General features: G+C 30.8%; 1 protein-coding gene across 7 annotated transcripts in view; it reads right to left on the bottom strand.

Moving 5' to 3' along the window:
- LOC100374809 (uncharacterized) overlaps positions 1 to 12,906 on the bottom strand; it is an 89,788-nt gene that overhangs the window by 31,937 nt on the left and 44,945 nt on the right. The window lies entirely within an intron of this gene.

The raw sequence follows: 12,906 nt of genomic DNA, 5'->3' as shown, positions 1-12,906 counted from the left end.
ATCAGTACTATATACCACTACAGGACTATTTATATGGAATCCCAGAATTCTATATCAGTACTATATACCACTACATGACTATTTATATGGAATCCCAGAATACTATATCAGTACTATATACCACTACATGACTATTTATATGGAATCCCAGAATTCTATATCAGTACTATATACCACTACATGACTATTTATATGGAATCCCAGAATTCTGTATCAGTACTATATACCAGTACGGGACTATTTATATGGAATCCCAGAATTCTATATCAGTACTATATACCACTACATGACTATTTATATGGAATCCCAGAATTCTATATCAGTACTATATACCACTACATGACTATTTATATGGAATCCCAGAATTCTATATCAGTACTATATACCACTACATGACTATTTATATGGAATCCCAGAATTCTATATCAGTACTATATACCACTACATGACTATTTATATGGAATCCCAAAATTCTATTTCAGTACTATATACCACTACATGACTATTTATATGGAATCCCAGAATTCTATATCAGGACTATATACCACTACATGACTATTTATATGGAATCCCAGAATTCTATATCAGTACTATATACCACTACATGACTATTTATATGGAATCCCAGAATTCTATATCAGTACTATATACTACTACATGACTATTTATATGGAATCCCAGAATTCTATATCAGTACTATATACCACTACATGACTATTTATATGGAATCCCAGAATTCTATATCAGTACTATATACCACTACAGGACTATTTATATGGAATCCCAGAATTCTATATCAGTACTATATACCACTACATGACTATTTATATGGAATCCCAGAATTCTATATCAGTACTATATACCACTACATGACTATTTATATGGAATCCCAGAATTCTATATCAGTACTATATACCACTACAGGACTATTTATATGGAATCCCAGAATTCTGTATCAGTACTATATACCACTACAGGACAATTTATATGGAATCCCAGAATTCTATATTCAGTACTATATACCACTACATGACTATTTATATGGAATCCCAGAATTCTATATTCAGTACTATATACCACTACATGACTATTTATATGGAATCCCAGAATTCTATATTCAGTACTATATACCACAACATGACTATTTATATGGAATCCCAGAATTCTATATCAGTACTATATACCAGTACGGGACTATTTATATGGAATCCCAGAATTCTATATCAGTACTATATACCACTACATGACTATTTATATGGAATCCCAGAATTCTATATCAGTACTATATACCACTACAGGACTATTTATATGGAATCCCAGAATTCTATATCAGTACTATATACCACTACATGACTATTTATATGGAATCCCAGAATTCTATATCAGTACTACATACCATTACATGACTATTTATATGGAATCCCAGAATTCTGTATCAGTACTATATACCAGTACGGGACTATTTATATGGAATCCCAGAATTCTATATCAGTACTATATACCACTACATGACTATTTATATGGAATCCCAGAATTCTATATCAGTACTATATACCACTACAGGACTATTTATATGGAATCCCAGAATTCTATATCAGTACTATATACCACTACATGACTATTTATATGGAATCCCAGAATACTATATCAGTACTATATACCACTACATGACTATTTATATGGAATCCCAGAATTCTATATTCAGTACTATATACCACTACATGACTATTTATATGGAATCCCAGAATTCTATATTCAGTACTATATACCACAACATGACTATTTATATGGAATCCCAGAATTCTATATCAGTACTATATACCAGTACGGGACTATTTATATGGAATCCCAGAATTCTATATCAGTACTATATACCACTACATGACTATTTATATGGAATCCCAGAATTCTATATCAGTACTATATACCACTACAGGACTATTTATATGGAATCCCAGAATTCTATATCAGTACTATATACCACTACATGACTATTTATATGGAATCCCAGAATTCTATATCAGTACTACATACCATTACATGACTATTTATATGGAATCCCAGAATTCTGTATCAGTACTATATACCAGTACGGGACTATTTATATGGAATCCCAGAATTCTATATCAGTACTATATACCACTACATGACTATTTATATGGAATCCCAGAATTCTATATCAGTACTATATACCACTACAGGACTATTTATATGGAATCCCAGAATTCTATATCAGTACTATATACCACTACATGACTATTTATATGGAATCCCAGAATACTATATCAGTACTATATACCACTACATGACTATTTATATGGAATCCCAGAATTCTATATCAGTACTATATACCACTACATGACTATTTATATGGAATCCCAGAATTCTGTATCAGTACTATATACCAGTACAGGACTATTTATATGGAATCCCAGAATTCTATATCAGTACTATATACCACTACATGACTATTTATATGGAATCCCAGAATTCTATATCAGTACTATATACCACTACATGACTATTTATATGGAATCCCAGAATTCTATATCAGTACTATATACCACTACATGACTATTTATATGGAATCCCAGAATTCTATATCAGTACTATATACCACTACAGGACTATTTATATGGAATCCCAGAATTCTATATCAGTACTATATACCAGTACGGGACTATTTATATGGAATCCCAGAATTCTATATCAGTACTATATACCACTACATGACTATTTATATGGAATCCCAGAATTCTATATCAGTACTATATACCACTACATGACTATTTATATGGAATCCCAGAATTCTATATCAGTACTATATACCAGTACGGGACTATTTATATGGAATCCCAGAATTCTATATCAGTACTATATACCACTACATGACTATTTATATGGAATCCCAGAATTCTATATTCAGTACTATATACCAGTACATGACTATTTATATGGAATCCCAGAATTCTATATCAGTACTATATACCACTACAGGACTATTTATATGGAATCCCAGAATTCTATATTCAGTACTATATACCACTACATGACTATTTATATGGAATCCCAGAATTCTATATCAGTACTATATACCACTACAGGACTATTTATATGGAATCCCAGAATTCTATATCAGTACTATATACCACTACATGACTATTTATATGGAATCCCAGAATTCTATATCAGTACTATATACCAGTACGGGACTATTTATATGGAATCCCAGAATTCTATATTCAGTACTATATACTACTACATGACTATTTATATGGAATCCCAGAATTCTATAACAGTACTATATACCACTACATGACTATTTATATGGAATCCCAGAATTATATATCAGTACTATATACCAGTACGGGACTATTTATATGGAATCCCAGAATTCTATATCAGTACTATATACCACTACATGACTATTTATATGGAATCCCAGAATTCTACATCAGTACTATATACCACTACATGACTATTTATATGGAATCCCAGAATTCTATATTCAGTACTATATACCACTACATGACTATTTATATGGAATCCCAGAATTCTATATCAGTACTATATACCACTACAGGACTATTTATATGGAATCCCAGAATTCTATATCAGTACTATATACCACTACATGACTATTTATATGGAATCCCAGAATTCTATATCAGTACTATATACCAGTACGGGACTATTTATATGGAATCCCAGAATTCTATATCAGTACTATATACCACTACATGACTATTTATATGGAATCCCAGAATTCTATATCAGTACTATATACCACTACATGACTATTTATATGGAATCCCAGAATTCTATATCAGTACTATATACGACTACATGACTATTTATATGGAATCCCAGAATTCTATATCAGTACTATATACCACTACAGGACTATTTATATGGAATCCCAGAATTCTATATCAGTACTATATACGACTACATGACTATTTATATGGAATCCCAGAATTCTATATCAGTACTATATACTACTACAGGACTATTTATATGGAATCCCAGAATTCTATATCAGTACTATATGCCACTACAGGACTATTTATATGGAATCCCAGAATTCTATATCAGTACTATATACCACTACATGACTATTTATATGGAATCCCAGAATTCTATATCAGTACTATATACCAGTACGGGACTATTTATATGGAATCCCAGAATTCTATATCAGTACTATATACCACTACATGACTATTTATATGGAATCCCAGAATTCTATATCAGTACTATATACCACTACATGACTATTTATATGGAATCCCAGAATTCTATATCAGTACTATATACCACTACATGACTATTTATATGGAATCCCAGAATTCTATATCAGTACTATATACCAGTACGGGACTATTTATATGGAATCCCAGAATTCTATATCAGTACTATATACCACTACATGACTATTTATATGGAATCCCAGAATTCTATATTCAGTACTATATACCAGTACGGGACTATTTATATGGAATCCCAGAATTCTATATCAGTACTATATACCACTACATGACTATTTATATGGAATCCCAGAATTCTATATCAGTACTATATACCAGTACGAGACTATTTATATGGAATCCCAGAATTCTATATCAGTACTATATACCACTACATGACTATTTATATGGAATCCCAGAATTCTATATCAGTACTATATAGGACTACATGACTATTTATATGGAATCCCAGAATTCTATATCAGTACTATATACCAGTACGGGACTATTTATATGGAATCCCAGAATTCTATATCAGTACTATATACCAGTACATGACTATTTATATGGAATCCCAGAATTCTATATTCAGTACTATATACCACTACAGGACTATTTATATGGAATCCCAGAATTCTATATCAGTACTATATACCACTACAGGACTATTTATATGGAATCCCAGAATTCTATATCAGTATTATATACCACTACATGACTATTTATATGGAATCCCAGAATTCTATATCAGTACTATATACCAGTACAGGACTATTTATATGGAATCCCAGAATTCTATATCAATATTATATACCAGTACAGGACTATTTATATGGAATCCCAGAATTCTATATCAGTACTATATACCAGTATAGGACTATTTATATGGAATCCCAGAATTCTATATCAGTACTATATACCACTGCATGACTATTTATATGGAATCCCAGAATTCTATATCAGTACTATATACCAGTACATGACTATTTATATGGAATCCCAGAATTCTATATCAGTACTATATACCACTACATGACTATTTATATGGAATCCCAGAATTCTATATCAGTACTATATACCACTACATGACTATTTATATGGAATCCCAGAATTCTATATCAGTACTATATACCACTACATGACTATTTATATGGAATCCCAGAATTCTATATCAGTACAATATACCACTACATGACTATTTATATGGAATCCCAGAATTCTATATCAGTACTATATACTACTACAGGACTATTTATATGGAATCCCAGAATTCTATATCAGTACTATATACCACTACATGACTATTTATATAGAATCCCAGAATTCTATATCAGTACTATATACCACTACAGGACTATTTATATGGAATCCCAGAATTCTATATCAGTACTATATACCAGTACATGACTATTTATATGGAATCCCAGAATTCTATATTCAGTACTATATACCACTACAGGACTATTTATATGGAATCCCAGAATTCTATATCAGTACTATATACCACTACAGGACTATTTATATGGAATCCCAGAATTCTATATCAGTATTATATACCACTACATGACTATTTATATGGAATCCCAGAATTCTATATCAGTACTATATACCAGTACAGGACTATTTATATGGAATCCCAGAATTCTATATCAATACTATATACCAGTACAGGACTATTTATATGGAATCCCAGAATTCTATATCAGTACTATATACCAGTACAGGACTATTTATATGGAATCCCAGAATTCTATATCAGTACTATATACCACTGCATGACTATTTATATGGAATCCCAGAATTCTATATCAGTACTATATACCAGTACATGACTATTTATATGGAATCCCAGAATTCTATATCAGTACTATATACCACTACATGACTATTTATATGGAATCCCAGAATTCTATATCAGTACTATATACCACTACATGACTATTTATATGGAATCCCAGAATTCTATATCAGTACTATATACCACTACATGACTATTTATATGGAATCCCAGAATACTATATCAGTACTATATACCACTACATGACTATTTATATGGAATCCCAGAATTCTATATCAGTACTATATACTACTACAGGACTATTTATATGGAATCCCAGAATTCTATATCAGTACTATATACCACTACATGACTATTTATATAGAATCCCAGAATTCTATATCAGTACTATATACCACTACATGACTATTTATATGGAATCCCAGAATTCTATATCAGTACTATATACCACTACAGGACTATTTATATGGAATCCCAGAATTCTATATCAGTACTATATACTACTACAGGACTATTTATATGCAATCCCAGAAATCTATATGAGTACTATATACCAGTACAGGACTATTTATATGGAATCCCAGAATTCTATATCATTACTATATACCACTACATGACTATTTATATAGAATCCCAGAATTCTATATCAGTACAATATACCACTACATGACTATTTATATAGAATCCCAGAATTCTATATCAGTACTATATACCACTACATGACTATTTATATGGAATCCCAGAATTCTATATCAGTATTATATACCACTACATGACTATTTATATGGAATCCCAGAATTCTATATCAGTACTATATACCAGTACAGGACTATTTATATGGAATCCCAGAATTCTATATCAATACTATATACCAGTACAGGACTATTTATATGGAATCCCAGAATTCTATATCAGTACTATATACCAGTACAGGACTATTTATATGGAATCCCAGAATTCTATATCAGTACTATAAACCACTACATGACTATTTATATAGAATCCCAGAATTCTATATCAGTACTATATACCACTACATGACTATTTATATGGAATCCCAGAATTCTATATCAGTACTATATACCACTACAGGACTATTTATATGGAATCCCAGAATTCTATATCAGTACTATATACTACTACAGGACTATTTATATGCAATCCCAGAATTCTATATGAGTACTATATACCAGTACAGGACTATTTATATGGAATCCCAGAATTCTATATCAGTACTATATACCACTACATGACTATTTATATGGAATCCCAGAATTCTATATCAGTACTATATACCAGTACGAGACTATTTATATAGAATCCCAGAATTCTATATCAGTACTATATACCACTACATGACTATTTATATGGAATCCCAGAATTCTATATCAGTACTATATACCAGTACATGACTATTTATATGGAATCCCAGAATTCTATATCAGTACTATATACCACTACATGACTATTTATATGGAATCCCAGAATTCTATATCAGTACTATATACCACTACATGACTATTTATATGGAATCCCAGAATTCTATATCAGTACTATATACCACTACATGACTATTTATATGGAATCCCAGAATTCTATATCAGTACAATATACCACTACATGACTATTTATATGGAATCCCAGAATTCTATATCAGTACTATATACTACTACAGGACTATTTATATGGAATCCCAGAATTCTATATCAGTACTATATACCACTACATGACTATTTATATAGAATCCCAGAATTCTATATCAGTACTATATACCACTACAGGACTATTTATATGGAATCCCAGAATTCTATATCAGTACTATATACCAGTACATGACTATTTATATGGAATCCCAGAATTCTATATTCAGTACTATATACCACTACAGGACTATTTATATGGAATCCCAGAATTCTATATCAGTACTATATACCACTACAGGACTATTTATATGGAATCCCAGAATTCTATATCAGTATTATATACCACTACATGACTATTTATATGGAATCCCAGAATTCTATATCAGTACTATATACCAGTACAGGACTATTTATATGGAATCCCAGAATTCTATATCAATACTATATACCAGTACAGGACTATTTATATGGAATCCCAGAATTCTATATCAGTACTATATACCAGTACAGGACTATTTATATGGAATCCCAGAATTCTATATCAGTACTATATACCACTGCATGACTATTTATATGGAATCCCAGAATTCTATATCAGTACTATATACCAGTACATGACTATTTATATGGAATCCCAGAATTCTATATCAGTACTATATACCACTACATGACTATTTATATGGAATCCCAGAATTCTATATCAGTACTATATACCACTACATGACTATTTATATGGAATCCCAGAATTCTATATCAGTACTATATACCACTACATGACTATTTATATGGAATCCCAGAATTCTATATCAGTACTATATACCACTACATGACTATTTATATGGAATCCCAGAATTCTATATCAGTACTATATACTACTACAGGACTATTTATATGGAATCCCAGAATTCTATATCAGTACTATATACCACTACATGACTATTTATATAGAATCCCAGAATTCTATATCAGTACTATATACCACTACATGACTATTTATATGGAATCCCAGAATTCTATATCAGTACTATATACCACTACAGGACTATTTATATGGAATCCCAGAATTCTATATCAGTACTATATACTACTACAGGACTATTTATATGCAATCCCAGAATTCTATATGAGTACTATATACCAGTACAGGACTATTTATATGGAATCCCAGAATTCTATATCATTACTATATACCACTACATGACTATTTATATAGAATCCCAGAATTCTATATCAGTACAATATACCACTACATGACTATTTATATAGAATCCCAGAATTCTATATCAGTACTATATACCACTACATGACTATTTATATGGAATCCCAGAATTCTATATCAGTATTATATACCACTACATGACTATTTATATGGAATCCCAGAATTCTATATCAGTACTATATACCAGTACAGGACTATTTATATGGAATCCCAGAATTCTATATCAATACTATATACCAGTGCAGGACTATTTATATGGAATCCCAGAATTCTATATCAGTACTATATACCAGTACAGGACTATTTATATGGAATCCCAGAATTCTATATCAGTACTATATACCACTGCATGACTATTTATATGGAATCCCAGAATTCTATATCAGTACTATATACCAGTACATGACTATTTATATGGAATCCCAGAATTCTATATCAGTACTATATACCACTACATGACTATTTATATGGAATCCCAGAATTCTATATCAGTACTATATACCACTACATGACTATTTATATGGAATCCCAGAATTCTATATCAGTACTATATACCACTACATGACTATTTATATGGAATCCCAGAATTCTATATCAGTACTATATACCACTACATGACTATTTATATGGAATCCCAGAATTCTATATCAGTACTATATACTACTACAGGACTATTTATATGGAATCCCAGAATTCTATATCAGTACTATATACCACTACATGACTATTTATATAGAATCCCAGAATTCTATATCAGTACTATATACCACTACATGACTATTTATATGGAATCCCAGAATTCTATATCAGTACTATATACCACTACAGGACTATTTATATGGAATCCCAGAATTCTATATCAGTACTATATACTACTACAGGACTATTTATATGCAATCCCAGAATTCTATATGAGTACTATATACCAGTACAGGACTATTTATATGGAATCCCAGAATTCTATATCAGTACTATATACTACTACAGGACTATTTATATGGAATCCCAGAATTCTATATCAGTACTATATACCACTACATGACTATTTATATAGAATCCCAGAATTCTATATCAGTACTATATACCACTACATGACTATTTATATGGAATCCCAGAATTCTATATCAGTATTATATACCACTACATGACTATTTATATGGAATCCCAGAATTCTATATCAGTACTATATACCAGTACAGGACTATTTATATGGAATCCCAGAATTCTATATCAGTACTATATACCAGTACAGGACTATTTATATGGAATCCCAGAATTCTATATCAGTACTATATACCACTGCATGACTATTTATATGGAATCCCAGAATTCTATATCAGTACTATATACCAGTACATGACTATTTATATGGAATCCCAGAATTCTATATCAGTACTATATACCACTACATGACTATTTATATGGAATCCCAGAATTCTATATCAGTACTATATACCACTACATGACTATTTATATGGAATCCCAGAATTCTATATCAGTACTATATACCAGTACAGGACTATTTATATGGAATCCCAGAATTCTATATCAGTACTATATACCACTACATGACTATTTATATGGAATCCCAGAATTCTATATCAGTACTATATACCACTACATGACTATTTATATAGAATCCCAGAATTCTATATCAGTACTATATACCACTACATGACTATTTATATGGAATCCCGGAATTCTATATCAGTACTATATACCACTACATGACTATTTATATGGAATCCCAGAATTCTATATCAGTACTATATACCACTACATGACTATTTATATGGAATCCCAGAATTCTATATCAGTACTATATACCACTACAGGACTATTTATATGGAATCCCAGAATTCTATATCAGTACTATATACTACTACAGGACTATTTATATGGAATCCCAGAATTCTATATCAGTACTATATACCACTACATGACTATTTATATAGAATCCCAGAATTCTATATCAGTACTATATACCACTACATGACTATTTATATGGAATCCCAGAATTCTATATCAGTACTATATACCACTACAGGACTATTTATATGGAATCCCAGAATTCTATATCAGTACTATATACTACTACAGGACTATTTATATGCAATCCCAGAATTCTATATGAGTACTATATACCAGTACAGGACTATTTATATGGAATCCCAGAATTCTATATCATTACTATATACCACTACATGACTATTTATATAGAATCCCAGAATTCTATATCAGTACAATATACCACTACATGACTATTTATATGGAATCCCAGAATTCTGTATCAGTACTATATACCACTACATGACTATTTATATGGAATCCCAGAATTCTATATCAGTACTATATACTACTACATGACTATTTATATGGAATCCCAGAATTCTATATCAGTACTATATACCACTACATGACTATATTTATGGAATCCCAGAATTCTATATCAGTACTATATACCACTACATGACTATTTATATGGAGTCCCAGAATTCTATATCAGTACTATATACGACTACATGACTATTTATATGGAATCCCAGAATTCTGTATCAGTACTATATACCAGTACGGGACTATTTATATGGAATCCCAGAATTCTATATCAGTACTATATACCACTACAGGACTATTTATATGGAATCCCAGAATTCTATATCAGTACTATATACCACTACATGACTATTTATATGGAATCCCAGAATTCTATATCAGTACTATATACCACTACATGACTATTGATATGGAATCCCAGAATTCTATATCAGTACTATATACCACTACAGGACTATTTATATGGAATCCCAGAATTCTATATCAGTACTATATACCACTACATGACTATTTATATGGAATCCCAGAATTCTGTATCAGTACTATATACCACTACATGACTATTTATATGGAATCCCAGAATTCTATATCAGTACTATATACTACTACATGACTATTTATATGGAATCCCAGAATTCTATATCAGTACTATATACCACTACATGACTATTTATATGGAGTCCCAGAATTCTATATCAGTACTATATACGACTACATGACTATTTATATGGAATCCCAGAATTCTGTATCAGTACTATATACCAGTACGGGACTATTTATATGGAATCCCAGAATTCTATATCAGTACTATATACCACTACAGGACTATTTATATGGAATCCCAGAATTCTATATCAGTACTATATACCACTACATGACTATTTATATGGAATCCCAGAATTCTATATCAGTACTATATACCACTACATGACTATTGATATGGAATCCCAGAATTCTATATCAGTACTATATACCACTACAGGACTATTTATATGGAATCCCAGAATTCTATATCAGTACTATATACCACTACATGACTATTTATATGGAATCCCAGAATTCTATATCAGTACTATATACCACTACAGGACTATTTATATGGAATCCCAGAATTCTATATCAGTACTATATACCACTACATGACTATTTATATGGAATCCCAGAATTCTATATCAGTACTATATACCACTACATGACTATTTATATGGAATCCCAGAATTCTATATCAGTACTATATACCACTACAGGACTATTTATATGGAATCCCAGAATTCTATATCAGTACTATATACCACTACAGGACTATTTATATGGAATCCCAGAATTCTATATCAGTACTATATACCACTACATGACTATTTATATGGAGTCCCAGAATTCTATATCAGTACTATATACGACTACATGACTATTTATATGGAATCCCAGAATTCTGTATCAGTACTATATACCAGTACGGGACTATTTATATGGAATCCCAGAATTCTATATCAGTACTATATACCACTACAGGACTATTTATATGGAATCCCAGAATTCTATATCAGTACTATATACCACTACATGACTATTTATATGGAATCCCAGAATTCTATATCAGTACTATATACCACTACATGACTATTGATATGGAATCCCAGAATTCTATATCAGTACTATATA

This window comes from Saccoglossus kowalevskii, chromosome 9 (genome assembly GCF_978046115.1).
Source record: "Saccoglossus kowalevskii chromosome 9, keSacKowa6.1, whole genome shotgun sequence".
Classification (NCBI taxonomy): Eukaryota; Metazoa; Hemichordata; class Enteropneusta; family Harrimaniidae; genus Saccoglossus; species Saccoglossus kowalevskii.
The sequence above is the reverse complement of the archived record's forward strand: the minus strand, read 5'-3'. Positions and strand labels throughout refer to the sequence as shown.